General features: G+C 41.9%; 2 long non-coding RNA genes across 2 annotated transcripts; one reads left to right on the top strand and one right to left on the bottom strand.

Annotated features, from left to right (window-relative positions):
• Window positions 1-8,937: 8,937 nt before the first annotated feature.
• Window positions 8,938-10,345, top strand: LOC130606959 (uncharacterized). Its single transcript, XR_008974116.1, has 3 exons — window positions 8,938-8,976; window positions 9,103-9,180; window positions 9,769-10,345. It is a non-coding gene; the product is annotated as an uncharacterized LOC130606959 (long non-coding RNA).
• A 2,270-nt stretch (window positions 10,346-12,615) lies between these two features.
• Window positions 12,616-14,999, bottom strand: LOC130606958 (uncharacterized). The gene is made up of 2 exons (XR_008974115.1): window positions 14,416-14,999; window positions 12,616-14,177 (listed from the first exon to the last, which is right to left on the bottom strand). It is a non-coding gene; the product is annotated as an uncharacterized LOC130606958 (long non-coding RNA).
• Window positions 15,000-18,548: the final 3,549 nt, after the last annotated feature.

Below are 18,548 nucleotides of genomic sequence, written 5' to 3'. Positions count from 1 at the left end.
TTGCATTTGGCTCTTAATTCCATCAGTCTCAGTTACAATTTCCCTGGCTGAGTAATCCTAATGACTTCGAAGGCAGTTAAGTGGAAGATAAATTTCAATTAGTAGGTAAAAACTTTAAGGTAAGCTGTGGTAGGGCATATCTTTTTCCAGTCTGAACTACTCATACAAATTACTATCTAGATCTGTTCAGTGTACAATGAAGATGAAAGAACCCACACAGGCAGACAATTTCTAGCCACCACCTACCATAAAACAATTATCTTCCACACCTTCCCAAGGTGTTAGCATAGAGCTGAACTGGGGGAAAGAAATGTGAAAATGTATCCTTCCTTAATGTGTTGCTGTCATTTCTAACTGGGCTGGTAAGTTCTAGTATGGGTTTCTAGCTCTAAATACATGAGAGGGTAGCAAAATGAACACAAGTTATTATACATAATGGGTACAGTTTCATGTGAAAGAATTGTTAGTTGGGATGATTGGGATGTTACAAAAGTCAGTTTATTTCTCTTGTTGCATTATACAAAGGGGCAGCATGTGAAAAAGAAAACAGATGATTCAGAAATGATAAAATAATTTGAGAAGCTAAGCAACTGAACAATATTTAGTTGCTAAAGCAGACAAGGATTGATTTTTGTATCTGTCTTGTAGATGCTTGATTCCAATTCAGTCACCTTACCTGAAATCTTGCTTTAACAAATCTTTTCTTTATGTTATCATTAAATTTCTCTTGTGTTAGGAGAGAAAGACACACTGGAGTCAAAAGAACAAACTGTTAAGCTATGCAATAATAGCATTCCACAGCATGGGGTGTTTACAGATACCCTGAGATATAATTACAAGACCCACACAAGAACTTTCTCAGAAGCTGGTGTAGGCCAGTGAGAGTGTTAATTAAATCCAGTATGAGGCCTTAGTACCAGAAATTCCAATTGACAGGCACAAAACATTGCTACTTTCCCAGGGGAGCCAACTGCTGATACACACTGTTCAGTTTCAGGCAGACCCTAAATCACGACAGCATCATTAACAATTACAGGATAATACCTTGGTCTCCTCATGCTTTAGAACACAGTACAGCCTCTAATTCTGGGTATGGAGAGAACTTCTAAAGATTATTTCATCACAGATCAGAATGAGTTTTGGTTTTGTTCTTGACTAATGCACTATTTCAACACACCCCCCCCCCCCCCCACACCCCCTATCTTCTTTTATTCATGCTGGTCACAGAGTTGATCACTGAACATATGCATGATACCGACTCCATTCTGTGGTGTAAAACCAAAGGTAGAAGTTAAGTATATAGGTCAAGAGACGGTGAGCCAGTGATAAGCATTTGCAAAGGGAGGCTCAAAGTGGATGAAGGAACATACAAAAGCTTCCACCTGTGCTGGAGAGCCACACATGCCACACTGCAGGAAGTAACTCCATGAAGAACTCCGCGGAGAAAAATCTTCAGTGTACTGAAGAAGGTGAATTGACAGAGTTGCTTCTCTTCCTTTTCCTCCTCTCAGATAAATAACCCACAGGGAATGTACAAAACAGACTGTATTTGAATGAAGGCTTCTGTGTCCTGGCCCAGGGAGTGATCAAAAAAGTAACAGGAGCTCTAAAAAAGGCATATGCTTAGAAACCACAACACCTGAACAGATGCTGTGCTGTTAAAGTTCACCAGATAAAGTAGGTTTTATTTTCTACAGCATCTCTTTAAATACAGTAACAAGAAGTCAGCAGGTTCATGGGTACATACCCACTGCGATGTTTTGCTGAACATTAATAACTCCACAGTGCTAGGTTCCAGCAACGTGGGCCAAACCAAACATAAAACAGTTTTTGATTTAAATCCCACACGTAACCTTTGGGAATTACATTGAAACTTCCTGTTTTCTCTGCTACCTACCATACACTTCACAGCCTACAAATGCTAACAAGTGAAGAACTTTCAGACAATCATACTTGGAAGGAAACCAAGGAGCTGGAAAACAGCTTCAGAGTATCACAAATGGCTTGAAAATTCTGTCTGTGAAATACGGGCAGGGAAAGGGGCTTGTGAAAAGAAAACCATTCATCCCAGATTCCTTTTCAATGTGACCGTACCAAACAAGCAAGGTCCTCACTCTGAACTTCAACACTGTGCTGCACTCCAGCAGGCTCCTGTCTCTTCACAGCCATCTCCATCAAACTGTGGAGAAACAGAAACGTTCTGAGATTTTAAACAAAGGGGGAAACAAACGTTTCACTGAACAGTTATACTTCTCCATGTACAAATACTCACTTTGACTGGGCTTCAGCTGCTGCACGTTGTCTGTTACTTTCCTTGCCTCTGAATCAGCACAGGAGAAGGAGAGCCTGAAGTGCTGGGGTGGCCACTTGAAAATTACCATTATTGATTTTCTAAAGAGTAGATTTCCACTTTATTGAAAACTATGATAACGTCTAACAAAACCTTTGGTGAGCAGCTGGCTGCTATTTCATGTCAATCCGGAGTCAGTAATGACAGACAGCGAAATCTTGAACAATTTAGTGCTTCTTCATGTACAAAAATTCAATTTGACTGGGCTTCAGAGGCTGCTACTTTGCTGTGCGATAGGTCCTGATGGCTGTGAGGAAAAAAAAGCCTTGCTGACATCCTCGTGACTGCAGCCATGCAATCAGCCTAAAAGCTGGACCACTTTTTTCTTTATTTCCTTACTTCGAGCAAGGAGAAAGAAAATTTTTAGTAGCACTGAAAAATTACACAGTCTAACAAGCACTTTAAGAAGGCTTTGGTCTGAAAAATAATAATTGTCACCTTTCCCTGCAGTATCTAAACCTCAGAAGTATCTTTAAATCTGCTCCACTTTTTGGGGCCCTAATTCAGCAAAAATCTAGGACATTCATTTTAACCTATTTTCTATTATTAGGAACAAATCAGTTTGCAGTAATAGTAGATAATAGAGACTGATGCTGTCATAATAGGAGATACAACATACAGACATTAATTGCAATAAAAACAGGTGCACAGAAATCTTGTGTACAGGTTCTGGGAAACAGATGGTCATTATACCATTTCAAATAAATGCAAAAAAAAATTAGGGAGAACTTTTTTCCACATATCATGTTTCTTATCCATGGTCTAAAGTTTCTTTTAATCTCAAGATTAAAGCGTCACAAGTCCCGCAGCAAACCTGCTCTACCATGGGCCCCTCTCTCCACAGGGTTACAGGTCCTGCTAGAAGCCTGCTCCAAAGCTGGTTTCCCATGGGGTTACAGCCTCCTTCAGGCATTCCCCAGCTCTGGTGTCCAATCCTCCATGGGAATCTCTGCTCCTGCACCTGAAGCACCTTTTCCCCTCCTGCACTGACCCTGGTGTCTGCAGGGTTGTTTCTTTCACGTATTCTCACTCCTTTATTTGGCTGCAGTTGCTGTTTTACAGTAAGTTTTCTTCCTTCTTAAATACATTATCCCAGAGGCACTACCACTACGCTGACGGGCTTGGCCTTGGCCAGCAGTGGGTCCCTCTTGGAACTATCTGGCATCGGGCCTGGTGGAGGCCTCCAGCAGCTTGTCATAGAAGCCACCCTGTAGCCCCCCCCCTACCAAAACGTTGCCATGCAAACCCAGAGATCGCAGAGATTCCAAATGCAAGGGATTTCTCAAAGTGGTGATTAACAAGGCCAACACAGAGTCCATATTTAAAAATGCTGTCAAATATATTATTGACAAAAGCAGGTCTATGGTTTTATAATGAATATTATCCAATTGTTAATTCCTACAAACACTACAAGAGTAGGGGGCTGGAAGTCCTGATTCCTACCTCCACCCCACCATAATCATTCTCACATCACTTTACTTGGGCAGGAAGTAAGTGCAGTCTCATTTCTACTCTACTCGGACTTTCCAGCGGACTATTGCTGGTATGAGCCAGGCCCACACCTCCAAAGCAATTAGGTAATCACCAAATGATGGCATTTAAGCCTAAGCCAAGTAAGTTTATGTGCTTGATGTGCTATCTAGTGTTAGAACTTCCTTGCCTGCACAGCACAGCTGCATGTGCATGCAATAGTTACAATACCTGTTTTCTTATGCATGTACATCTCTCACAGGAATCAAAGATCTGATTGATGGATCCCCTCAACCGGCACATGAAGTACTCTGACTATTGCTGCTGGTGACCAAGGGTCTCAGGTATTCAAATCTCATCATCTTAATCACCTTTACATCCTGCTTCTCCCACTCCTGTAGCCACCCTTAACTCCTCATGCTGCCAGTTCCACATTATAGTTGTGTGCCCTTCTCACTTTTAGCGTCTACATGTGCTCAAGGACAAATTAGTGAATGGGAAATCCACCAAATATTATCAAATATGCAGAAAGGCTGGGAAGCAGCTAGGGAGAAGCATCACAGACATTTGACTTGCTGCTATGGTCTTCCATCAGCTACTTCTTCCTTTTACACCAAGCTATCTATCTTTACTAAATAAATAGTTACTCAACTAGTAGGACTCTACACCTGCCAGTCTCTTTCACACAGCAGGCTTCAGTTCCTGATAATTCTGATTGCCCTGGAGCACCCTGAAGCTGGCTATCACAACACCAGGGATGCTTGGCACTTGCTCTTTGACCTTCTGCTGCATTTCCTCATTAGTCTTGCTCCAGGATTCACACTTGGTCTGGTCCATGCTTGAGAACTCAAGAACTTCTCATCTGCTTCTCTCCAGAGGACTACCTCCAGTTCATTTGCTTCCTGTCACAGCAGGACTCTCTTCTGGACTAAGCAGCATCCATTTGGGGTCCTGCCCTTTCTAGTCTTTCCATAGCATCTTAGCCTCTGTCCCTACGTGCTGAAGCAAGCACTCAGTGCAACTGGGATCTCTCGCTACTGCCTCAGGACCTTGTTGCTCTTGTTGATATCTCACAACACTTTCCCTTCCAGTTTCCTTCAGCACCTACCCATTCTGTAATGCCCTGGCTCAGCTCAATGATACACAAAACGTGGGCTAGATAGACCTTCAGTCAGACTATTACTGCTTTAATACGTATCTGTCTTGACCCTTCCATGTTCCTTCATCTTTTTCCCCAGAAACCTGCATACTCGCAAGAAGTTAAAACAAGTAAGCGTATAGAAATTCTGGTGTTTGCTTTCCTCGGTGTCTCACAGCACATCTGCTAAAAGTTAACTTTCTCTTCGGCACTCCTATAACCCCTTCTGGAAGTAGTGCTTGTGTTGGGGATCCAGTTGGCTGCCCTTCTGCAGAAGGAAGAGGTGTGTGCCAAGAAGCATGGTCGGGCAAGGCCAAAACCCTCCCTCCTAAGCCTCTTTTATCACTGCTGAGGGCTCCAACAAGGGCCATGCCCATGTGATCAGGAGCTCTGAATGCAGTGGCATTGCAGGAGGTGGAGCCCAGAACTCTGCAGGGAAACACCGGGCTGCCAGAGGCTGCTCTGACATCTCTCTCACAAGTAAATCACCAGTCCACAGGATCTGAGAGATTCATGACCTGCTCATATAAAGTCAACCATCTTTGCTCTTCTTAGGCATAAAATAAAATCTTTTTCATAATAACACTGATATAACAGTTTCTGAAACTTTTTTCTATAAGCCCTTGAAGGGAGAATAAAGTTGCATGTTAACCTATTTCACAAACCTGAAATCTCAGTACTGTTAACCAGGGAGCCTCTGATGGGATTATAATGCAGCTCAGTTAGGAAAGGTATATTTTCTTCACTACTAGTGAAAAGACAAGTGAGTAGTTAATGTTTTACTAGTATAAACAATTTAACATATTTCCCTGATTTTTGGTAAAGCTACAGGAAGAAACAAGAACAAACTGACTGATTTCGGGCAGGTTTGTCTGGAACAACATGTGGATGCTGCATTGTTGTCTGCAGACCTGCTGTTCCTACCTGGACAATCTCTTCACCAGCCTGACCGAATTACAATACAGCCCTACCACAGTATTCACAGTTCTATGAAGGGTTGGTTTTTTTTTTGTTTTCTTTTGGGGACTTTTTTTTTAAAGGCATAAAAAAAAAATTAAATGACTTTTTTAAGATTGCCCCCCAGGCTAAATCCACACCACAAGCATTACTATAACTGTATCTTCTGCAGACATATCTAACCTAGCATTAAATGTTGCCAGCAGCCTTGGGTCAGCATCATAGATGTGCAAAGCCCCACACTGATAGTATTCTCCAAAATCAGTGGCAGCACTAAGGGTGAAACTGTTAGGCTATCTTTGCTAGTAAATAAAACAGTCTAGACACTTTTTTGTAGCCTGAAGCAATGCAACATGGCCCGGCACATGTACACAAAGCTAAACTGTTCTCTTTTGCCTCCAGACATGATGGTCTTATCTGAACCACCCATTAGGAAAGGTCTGTGGCATACAATCCTTTTTCTTTCCTGCAATACCGCTAGCTGGCATGGACAAAATCCATGCCATGGAGCATTGTAACCATTTAACAAGACGCATGATTGCAGGTCAGTGCCCTGGTCCTGTTCTGCTTTCTAGTAGAGACATAGACTATGGGTAATGGCCTTCTAAAGCCTTTTAAAAGGCTCTCTGGGGCCACGCCAGCTTATCTGTTTCAGTTGCTTACCCCAGTGCATCCTCAGGCCTTGCCAGAGAAAAACAGCACTGCTCTGCACCTCATTTACAAATAGGTAAAAAAATAGGTAAAAGGCTTCTTTGCCTGGAAACATCGAGCCATGGACATTTCTAACGTAACACAGCACATTAGCCATGTCAAACAACCAAAGAACTATATTAGAAAACAAAACAAAACTAATAACCATGGCTGCCTAATTTGTGTCAGGATTTGGAAATGAGAAGGAACTGGGAGAGGTAAATGGGATAATTTGGGGGAAAAGTCCCCAGTGGATCCTGGGGTGAGGATGTGTTGTGGTTTAAGTCCAACAGGCAACTAAACATGCAGCTGCTCACTCACTCCCCCTGCCTCTAGTGGGATGAGGAGAAGACCCAGAATAAAGGTACGTGTGGGTTGTGAAAACAGTTTAATAGTTGAAATAAAGTAAAATAACAGTAAGAAGAACAACAACAATAATAAAAGGGGGGGAACAATAAACAAAAAAATCCCTGCAAAAACCCTAAGAGATGCACAATATGATTGCTCACCACCCACTGACTGATGCTGAGCCAGTCCCTGAGCAGTGGTCAGCAGCTCTTGGCCAATTCTCCCCAGTTCCTATACCAAGTATGACGTGCTCTGGTACGGAATACCTCTTCGGCTAGTTTGGATCAGGTGTCCTGTCTCTGCTCTCTCCCAGCTTCTTGTGCCCCTCCTCACTGGCAGAGCATGAGACTGAACAGTCCTTGATCAGGGTAAGTGCTACTGAGCAACAACTAAAACATCGATGTGTTATCAGCACTGTTCTCAGACTGAAGCCAAAACATGGCACTGCACCAGATACTAGGAAGGAAATTAACTCTGTCCCAGCTGAAACCAGGACAGGATGTCCTGTCATAATGATGAGCTCCATCAGAGACATCCCCATTCACCTCTTCCTTCCAGGGATATGGCAGGGGCCTCCCCAGCTGGTTTGTTAAACCCAGCCATGTTTAACAAAGGCATATTCCTTCTCTGTGATATTAGGCAATGTTGGTTTTGGAAAAACACACTAACGTTGTGCATATGTTTTTATCACCATTTGCAATAGCATAGTCCTATAAACTGTAAAAAGTTAAAAACAAAACAAATGAAAATCTGAAATATTTCTGAAATTTCAGCTTTCTGTGATTCTCCAGACCAGAAATAAGTATGGATAAAATACAGTTCTCTCATTCTCCTGGTTTTATTGCTAACATATGCATTGCAGACTGGATCCAACACTCACTGAATTTAAAAGGAAATTCAACACAAAGGAAATGGCCTCAGTGTCCTAAGTAATGACATGCACATTTTGAAAACCTCAACATCTATGAGCTTTAGGCTTCTTTGACTTAGTGCTTAAAAATAGTGAGAACAATAATAGAGAAACTATGTGCCTAATTACATTTATTAAGGGTCAGCTCAGTTTTGAATCTACCTTTTGATTTCAGTTGGAAAAAGCTGCACAATTCAATTAGGATTTGATGATACCAGCACCGATGCCACGGGCACAACCCATATCCCCTCAGGAAGAGCAATTCCTTCTCCACTGAAAGGCCTGATGCACATTAGCGCAATGGTTTATGGGCTACTAAAAGCTTTTAAATTACATGTTTCCAGGCTAAGAGGGTATGCGGGGGAAGAAAATAAGAAAAGCAAAAATCAGAAAATACTCCATCTGAAGTATATGGAACACCAGCTTCAATCTGAATTAAACTTCCTGCTGCCCTGGTATCCTACAGATAGTTGTTCATGCCACAGGGATCTCTGACCACTAACGAAAGCCAGCACATACCTCCACAGCCTCTCAGCCTTCCCATTTGTTCTCTGCAAATTTGGTCCTCTTCATTGCCTTGTTTTCTCTGCTCCTTACACTCCACATCCCAAGCAGCCCTTCAGCTGCCAGCCAGTCCACAGGCACACACAACCTGACCTCACCACTGGGAGATGGCAGCCACTTTTGTGAGGAGAAGACTCACGACCGTGCACTGGACAGCCATTTTGTGGGTACCAGCTCCACAGGTGTTGGCCTGAGATGGCAGCCATTTTATCTCACGGAAACTGGGCAAATGGCCACACACCCTTCTGTCCTCCTCACGGTTTGAAACCCAGAGGATCAACTGTAAGAAAGGGAACCAAAGACAAGTGAGGTGAGTTGTTTAAAATAATGGAGGCACTCTCCTTTGTGGAGGAAACTGTGCCCACATCTCCCAGCGTTTCCCTAGCTTCAGCCATTGCCTCATTTACCCTGACCAGGCTGAGGCGAGTGCGATGGCAGCACCTCAGCCGGGCAGTGGAAGCCAGCAGGGCTGGGGACACTGGGGGCCAGAAAGTGAGCCGGGGGTGTGCACAGAGGTGCATTTGGAGACAAGGGGCTACCACTCTGTGTGTGTGTGTGTGTGCGTGGGCCGAGCATGAAGCCCACATTTGTCACATGCTGAGGTCAGGCTGTGGGAACGTAAAAGAAGTGGAACCAGATCAAAAGTGGGGTTTGTGCTGTTTGTTTCTCTCTCAGATCTCAGCTTTTGAAGTATATGTCAGACAGAGCGTGCTGCAGAATAGGAGTACTGGAGATTACGCAGCTGCAAATGAAGTAAGAATCAGGCATGAAGCTCTGATTTACCTTTTTAAACACTTAAGTTAGACTCTGAATGGTGGAAGCAGGAAAGAGGGAAAAGTTACAGAAAAAAGCCTTATCGTAAGAGCACCTTGATTTTTAAGGAAGAGAATATTCCTTTGGGTGGGCATGACATGACAGAGTGAATCTGAAGAACAGATCCCTGAAATTAGGCTTGCTGAAAAGTACTTGTAGAGGAAATTCAGCTGTGGTTTGAGAGCACAAGGCCTTCTAGGAATTAATCTGATCTCCCATCTCTGCTTGGCATTATGTCAGAAGGAAAGGAGCTCAGAGGTGAGCTTTAAGCTGAAGGTATCAGATGGAGGTTTTGCTTCTCTGTCCCCTGTGAGACTTAGGAAAGCACCATATTTATAAGCAGTAGTTTTTGACACAACTTGAACATATTAAAAATGCACAAATAAATCTGAATCTATCTGTTTAGTAACTATTCTTCACAGTGTGACAAATAATGTTTCAATATTTGCATACCCAGGCATAGTAAACTTCTTAAAAAATAAGCCTAAAGCATTATTTTTGCACCTACATCAATGTCTTGCTTTTCAGATATCCAAGGTGCCCAGCCATCATCACTGACTCCAGAGGAAGCTCTTGGAAGCAGATCAAAAAAGAGGAGGGGAAGAAGGGATCACAACAGATTGTGGAGCCAGATCCTGCTTTCTGATTACTTGGGCCCAACACAGCCACAACACACCCAGGATTTTGTAATGGGAATCTCCAAAATGAACAAATGGCTTCCAGCTCTCTTGTCTGTATAGCAGAGAATACAAAAATCAAGCAGCCAGCAGCAAACAAACATTTACTTCTTTCTTGGCTGCAAAATGAATGATGACACATTCTTCTGCATCTGGGGCCTGATGCAGCAGGAACAGAGATGTGAAGGAGTACATCATGACAGTAATTCTTTGGCAGAACAAGGAGTTATATCAAGGGCAATGCCACACTGTTTCAGAAGGGTGTTCATCCCACACACAACTATCTGGACCCTTGTGCACACAGAGCAGCTGCTGAAGAACTGCACAGCAGTTCCTTTTCCTCTGAAGCTTGCTCCTATTATGTCTCTTTCACCTCCAAGAGAGAGAAAAAGCCCCCATAGGACTGCATATTTTAGTGGCATGACATGACCAGGAGCTAAATGCCATATGTTTTCTGTCTTACTTGTAAGAATAAATGTTGAAGGCAGCAGACATGGGTTGTTACATGTTCCTGAGGCTTTTAAGCTTCAGGAAATTAATTAAATAAATATATAAAATAAAGCCAAAAGGGATTGCTAAGCATGGTTTTGCTTTCCACACTTCACTTTCTACCACTGGGCCACTGAAGCCTGGAATCCACTTCTCCACAGAGGGGAAAGGTTTAAGCACCGTGAGCAAGAGACAGACAGCGATTATTTTTCCCATGTTAACCAAAATAAAGCATACTTGCTAGATGTCACTTGTGAGGGCAATAGCATATACATGTCACCCTTCACACCTCAAATGAGACGAATACCTGTTAGATTAGCACTTCAGTGTTATCACAAGCAACAAAGTGGCATCAGAATCTGCAGCCATTCTTTAATGAGTTTGAACAGTGAGGGAAGAGCAGGTGCTGCTGGTAGAGGTGATGGCTTAGAACTCATATAACCTTCATTTGGGGCTGGCTGACTTGACCAGAAGTTGAAACATATGGCCATTTATAGGTATAGGTTTAACATAATGGAAAAAGCATTGCTCGTTTACTGAGCTGCTGAAAGAGTTTGCATGTGGAAATTTGGGAAGATACACATGCAATAATTCCTATTCTTTTTTTTTTTTTTTCTGGAAAAGCTGAAGGGAAGTATTATAAATAAATGTTATGAAAAAATATGCCAACTGCTGCATTAAAATGTAATTTGAAATGAAACACATAAAAATTATTTTAGAATGTTAGGGGATTGTGAGAGAGAAAGACAGGAATTCCTAACAAACGGGAATGAAAACACGGTTCTACCAGAGATAAAGCGCCATCTGGCACCCCAGAAAGAAAACCAGATTTTGGAGCTCCCTCTGCTGGACGCAGTTACTTTGGGTTTGCTTTTCCTCTGCACATCTCGCACAGAAACTTCCAAAAAACGACCACCTTTTCAGCAATAAACTGCACCATTTCCCGTGAACAAGTGATATCAAGGAAGAAGAGATTTTATTTCCTCTACATAAGAAAAGAAAATGCATGTAAACCAGTACTGCTTGCTCTACAACTGGAAAAAAAAATCACAAGTGGGATTTGAAGGTTGACTGTGCTACTGGTGGGATTTCTTTCGCTATATTTTCTCTCTTTTTTTGAGCAGGGAATTCACACTTAACAAAGCTTCCCCTGCCCTTTGTTCTCTTTTTTCTCGCTACCAAATCAACGGGGAATCAATAAATTACTGTTTAAAAAAATAAAAGAGGACATTCTCAATAACACTGCAGCAGGAACAAGCCTTAGAGGCAGTGCTATTATACTCATGACACACATGCAGCAAAGCTGACACAGTTATGATAAATTCACATCAAAAAATGTATCTGTTGGTGTAGTTGGGCAGTGCCCCAAATGTCTGGTTTAGTTCCTGGTGCCCAGCAAGACTGACATTTTGGGGTGGGAGCTTGGAGCATGTCAGAAGTGTGTCAGTTCAGGCAGGGTGCCGTTTTAAACAGTCATCTTAGGATGGGACAAAGCATGCTGTGGAAGGAGATTGCTTTCTTTACCGACCATAAAATGCATTTAAATGCCTTCCTCAAAGGGGTCTTTTGTCAGTTTTTATCACCTCTGCTCCTTTATTCTTCCAGCCTTTTGTCTGCCTACAGGCAAGACCTCTGGCTTCAGCTACTCCAATGTATCAGCTGCTCTGCTATAGTACAATCATTTAGCTCAGCGACTGCCTAACCAGGCTAGTGTGGAACATACTTGGCACAGCTTGTTGGCAAGCCTGGACACACAGGACTTCACAGACATGAAAAAGCAAAAATAAGACCTGTTTATTGTCCCAGATCCAGCACTCATAAGTTTTATATAGACATTTATATACATATATATGTAGGCATTCCATTCATATATAATGGCTACAAACTCACAGTAAAATAGGTAAGAAGTGAAAGACCACTCCTGGGGATATGTGTGTCTCTGCCTTCAGGAGGCTGAGATATGGCAGTGAAAAGAGCTATGTGAAAAGAAGTGATGGAGGTTGTGAGGTCAGCACTGAAAAAAGTTAAAAATGAGAATGGGGCCACTGAAAATGAATCAAAGGTGGGAGAGCAAAGGAGGCAGGAAGGCTTAACATCACAGACTGGGGAGAAGACACCACTGTAGGAACAAAGGAAGACCGCTACCACATCTTACAATCCTTTCTCTGAGAACTCCCCCCTCACCCCCTGCATCAATCAACACAGAAAGGAAGATGAGAAGTCACTTTTACTGCTTTTTCCAGACAGGCAAAGGAAGTGTCTGATGCTTTATACCTTCTTGTTATTTCTCATCTTTTATTCCCGTAAGCACAAGCCTTCCACTTTTAACATTAGGTTTAAATACTTTGCTGAAAATCTTGAACTCTATATAATAAATTTTGGCCATTGACATTATTCACTGCTATATTGTGAATATCGTTCAAGATGTTATATTGTAAATATTGTCCAAGATGTAAGTATACCAGCAGGGCTAACTCAATGCCAGCAGTGGCACGGTTGCTACAAATCGAGAGAGAGCTGCTTAAATCAATACAGTACTAAACAGACCACATTCCACTTTAATAATTACATTAGACTGTGGAATTTAGAATGTTATTTTAGTGACATTGGCTCTTTGAATATGAGATCATGTCTGATAACTTCATTCAACTTTATTTAGTTTACTCTGTTCAAGAAGAGTCATAATAGGGATGTAGTCTCCAGGACAGCTGTTAAGAGACTAGTATTTATTTCCTGGGTACTGTTACTTGACAGAGGATAGTCTTACAGAAGGGTAATACCAATGTTTAAGGTTAGGGGTTGGTGTGCATTAATTCTAGGAGTTTCATCCTTTTATCCTCCCTCCCTCTTTAAGTATCAAATGCAAATGAAATACACAGTTATTAAAAATACCAGGTTGAGAATTAATCACAAGGAAAGAGATCTAATAAGGAGAACAGGATAGATAAAGTGAATAAAAAGAGATTATTCTTCTCTTTATTCAGTACTGGGGCTTGATGGCATGCAGATCAACAATTGCTTCATGTCTTCAGGGTACTGTTTTCATGGCTGCTGAACTGGGTCTGTCCTTGGGATCCCCTTGGATACAGCTGGTGGCTGCAGCTGCCAGCAGCTGCCTGAGCAGACTATGGCTTGAGCAAGGCCAGGAGCAAGCCCTGAGGAACAGAGGGCTGCTGTTCTCAAACAAGTGTGTTTTTATCTAACCTCCTGTCCCCAGATTGCGTTTCCAACATACAAGCATGGCTCAGAGAGTTTTGCTTGGAAAGTATATTTTTTGCTGTTGCTGCCACTTCCTTTGTTGCATGACCATTTCCATCACACATAGCTTCAGCAGTTACTTTGCCATGTTCCATCGAACCTGTGGGTGGGACAGCACAGGAAATGATCTGGAGCTTTAACTGATGGCCCTGCCTTTAAACCTATCCAGGTGTCTGTGTATGCATCTGTATTCTCCTCCTTTGCTGATCCACCCTTCCTTTTTTAATTTTTTGGGGAGGAGAGGGATATTCTTCAGAGAGGCCATGGCATAGGGAGGATGCATTATTTTCAAGCTCTGCTGCTGCTGTTAGCTGCGCAAACTCCTAAGAGATCAGCTGAGGCCCTCACTGTTTATATCTGAAATGTGCCAGGAGGCAGATAGAGCTTGCACAGTTCAATGACAGATGCTGTTGTTATCATGTCTGGGGGTACATTCCTGGTGGTCATATTAAACAACAACAGCTAAAGTTGATTTCTTTCTTATCATCAGTTCCCTTTCTGTTCTGTAGACACCTGGAAGAAAAGGGCACCTACTTGATCACGAGGTATTTACTGATGAAAATAAGGATTATACTCAAAACAGTGTGACTATATGTGTGACAATAGGTGACAACAGCTCTTTTAGGAAGTTGATATGCTGATATTTCAGCAGCTTCTGTTTGATTACAAGTCTTGAGAGACTACACTGTATGCAACATACATCGGAAGAAAACATAACAAAGAGTTCACCTTAGGCAGGTTATTAGCTTACATGGAATGGAGATGGTATCTGCTGTTATCTTCATTTTGGCAGTGTTTGCTTTCACACCAGCACTTTAAGAAACATCCAGTTCCAAGAAGCAGGAAGAATATAGAGAAAAACATTTATTTTTACTCCAACCATATTTTTACATCAACTTTCCAGTGCCTATTGTTTGAGTAAGCATAAACTTCACAATGCCATCTGAAAATAATCCCATAGACACTGTTTACTACCAAGAAATAAATCCATCTATTTAGTGCAGGAAAAGCACATCAACTGTTATTCTTACTGGTGGGATCAATAAGAAGAATACTAAAGTTAGCTGGTTTTGAGGTATTTTTCCTTTCCAGTCTTTTTCTCACAAGTTCTCCCCTGTTCTCTCCCCAGAACATCACCAGCTTTATCACCAGAATGTTCTGCAAACTTAACCAAAAATGAAAGCATAACCTTTTCACATCCCAAGATATTATGGGCTGAAGTGAAAGAAACAGGTTGCCCATGACCTTCCCTTACAATATTATGAACCAGAAGGTTCCTAGTGGAGTCACTGGGTTATCAGACTTCAGGCATACTGGGGAGGAAAATCCAGTCACTGTTAAGTGTCAAACTCATCTCTCCCAAAAGAAAAAGTAATGGTGGATGTGTCAGCTACTGCATAAGAATAAGGGTAATCTTAAAGATTAGCATATGTAATCAAGATGTCACTTTATGAGGGAGTGTGCTAATCCCTGTGTTGCAAGAGGGGTGCATAACTTCCTCTATTGGAAGAAAGGTGAGCTGGTGCACTGTTGCACATACTGATAACCTAAAAGCCTAAAGACACACTTAAGGCTGTATATCCCAGTTGCAAAGAGGATGTGTTTAGGCTCTGGGCCAGGTACACTCTACAGCACTCCTGATTTCACAGCTGAGTCCCTGCCAGAAGCTTGCAGTACTCCCTTCTGGGGTGTGCACCCAGATTTTTCCCAGGGAAGTAAGCACATGGCCTAGGGAAATGGGATGACATGTTAAAGTCTAAACAGGACAAAGATGGGATACCTTTGAGACGTGTGCCTAGACTCAAGACCTAGGAAGTGCTTCCATGCACCATTAATTTAGACACAGCTGAAGGTACTTAATGCATGCAAATTCATGTTGCATGCACTTCAAAAATGTTCTTTCACATTACTTATTTGATGACTTACCCAGGCAGTTGCTGAACAAGCCATTTAAATGCCTGCAGAATATCCACTCTGGAAGCCATCCTTTTCTTCAGCTTTTACTTGGCCTTATAATTTAGATAATACAATAAAACTGTAATTCTGTCTGCCATTTCATTTTCTGCATGCTTTTAAGTACACTGCTTTCGATTAATTTAAAGCCCAGTGTCTCTGCTCCTGTTTTGTCCTTGCAAACAGACATTCCAGATCCAGAAACAGTTAAATTTAGTAAACATGTAATGCTCATCTCCTGTATAATTTAAACTGACACACTGACCTAATTAGCTTTTTGGCATCACAAACACTCTCAACCTAGGGAGGATGGAGGTTCTGTGGCAGTAATAGGAACCAGATATTTCTTGTATTGTAAGCATCTCAAATAGGACACTTAAGAGACTCCAACAATGGCAGTTTGGATGAAGAAGTAAGATTAAATTGAACTAAAAGTCTATAAGCAATATCAATTTAGGAACCTGAATCATGAAACAAATATCTTTACTTAGTTGAGGTTAACTGATACAAGTTCAGCATGGTAGGAGTAAAAGTAAAGATCCTCTCGTTTTCTTTGGTTTTTGTGGTTTTGTTTTTTAACAGCTGTATGATGTTTAAAGGCCTCAAATTTCTTAGCATATTAGATAAACGTTTTATAGAATTTATATTCTAAAATTACTTAGAGTTCTGAAGTTACCTGTGCATCATTTATCAACTTCTAATAACAAAGCCCTTTGGAAACATAATATTAACTTAGATATATGGGGAATTTATAAAGCACTTCATTTTACTTATGTTCACAAAAGAAACCATGCTATCTCGAGTCCTGTACAGTGAGTGGAAACAGTTCCTTGACACACAATTATTCAGTGAGTGGATAATGAACCGTTTAAAAACTGCAACTTGTGTCTCTTTACTTTGTATGAGGCACACAGCTGGCAAATACACAGCACAATGAGACAGAAGACCTGTAGCTATATCACCACTGGCTTACCTCTGTGACTATAGACACCTGTGACATGTGTCCTTTCTGCCCTCATCATAGCGCCAGAGGAAGGGAATGTCGGGAGCGACCTCAGTGATGCACTGTTCTGTCCCAGGACAGGCTAGTGTTTCATTATATTTGTTTAATTTGCCTTTAAGACCTTCAATGATGAAGCTTCCCCAGTCTCTCTACAGTCCCTGCCTGCTGCACTCTGAGCTCAGAGCACCTGCACGAAGCTTTGCTAAGGTACTTGTTGGTGGGCAGGTCTGCAGTATCCCCAGGCTTTCTCCTGGGTGTGATGTCAAGCTGTCTGGAACCCGTGCTGAAGTGCTGGTCAGGCCCTGCTCCTGCTTGCGGCTTCACCTATTGTCTGAATTTGGAAGGGGTTTAGTAAATGCATGTGATACAAGGAAGTTAGCAGTAGCACTCAAATGATCAGAGAAACAGAAGAGAGAGAAATCTTCAAAATGTCTTTCTAGCAGATACTTGTAATTACTGGTATTACAGTACTGGTCAAAGCTGTTTGCTTGTTTACAATTCAGGAAGATTGGTGTGTTGCTGTCAGTAAAACAGAATGAGAATAAAACACTTTTGCCTGCTTCACAGAGAGAGAAAATGTCTCTCACAATGATACTCAAGAAAGTTTTCAAGAGTGTTCATCTCAAACCCGGTTTGCTACCAATTAAGCTAATGTTAATCAGCTTAATGCTCATGCTAATACATAAGCATATTACTGAGGAAAGGATGAGAGGTACGAGTCATCCCTGCCTTGGACACTGCTGACAAGCAGCTTTCAATTGTGCTGCTGTCAGTGATAATACACTGTGCTGAGAGGGTATTTAATTTCTCTCCAGTTTCTTTTGCTGAAAGAAATAATTGAAGGTAGAAGCAGTCCATGACTACATTTAGCCAAAAAGATCTGGAGAGCACCTGAGCAGCTCATTCCACAACTGCGCTGGTTTTCAGTCTGGGATTTTGACAGTGAAATGATTTCCAGTAACATTTCCCTTTGGCCAGGGCAGCTTCTCACCCTGAGCTGAGGAAGGTGTAATGCCAAAAGGCTCTGCTTCTGTGTGAGTCCTTGCTGGGGAGGAGTGCTGAGGCATATTAAGTTTGCTGCCTGGCCATGAAAAAAGTACTCCGTAGCTGACTCCATGTTCCATGTCCCTTCAGTGTCCTGGCACCCATCATTTTGGAACTTAGTCTAAAAATAAGAAAACATGTTGTGACCCAGGCCAGGGCACTCTGTTGAGAGATCATATGTCTTAGCTTGGAAAAGAGCATTTAATATCACAGTCTGGCACTTCACTGTGGCTTCCTGTTAAGTGCAATGGATCCAGGTAAAAAGGTCAAGAGTGCTGACATGTAATATATTAAGAAAGAGCTTAGCAAATCATTTGATGAGTGGAGGATCTAACGAGCATACTATTATTATTTTCTCCAACAAACAGTGACGGTACAAAGGCCTTTTAACTTACAATTTAAACGTGCCAGGAGAGTACTCCTACCCAAAGAAATGGGACATAATGTTGCAGTTGTGATTCCTGGGATCAGAGGGGGAGCAGTGCAGCCAGCCACTGTGTTCAGTAACTGACGACTATTTTTCGCAGTCGGTTCCTAAGGACGTTTCTTTCTGCAGGGAAAAAAAAAAAAAAAAAAAGAAAAAAAGAAAAAAAAAAGAAAAAAAATTTAGAGCTCCCTCTGCTGGTCCTACATCAGGTTTCACTCACAACGGCCTGCTCTTCTCTCCGACTGCTCATTGTCACTTAACTCATTTAACGGGATGTTGTACATAGAAGGTTTTACACTGCTTATTAGAGCATGTGTCTCTGATAGTTGATATTGCATTGGAGAAAAATCTGTCATTTCTCTAACAAGGAGAGAAAATGTTTCCTCTTCTAAATCTAGTTTCATGCATAGTGCATGCGTGGAAGCATTTAATGGAAGCATATGCCCCTATTGCTCCT

This window comes from Pezoporus wallicus, unplaced genomic scaffold (genome assembly GCF_028554395.1).
Source record: "Pezoporus wallicus isolate ANWC-B61680 ecotype Strahan unplaced genomic scaffold, APGP_CSIRO_Pwel_v1 contig_8806, whole genome shotgun sequence".
Classification (NCBI taxonomy): Eukaryota; Metazoa; Chordata; class Aves; order Psittaciformes; family Psittacidae; genus Pezoporus; species Pezoporus wallicus.
This window is presented reverse-complemented; position numbering and strand designations above follow the sequence as displayed.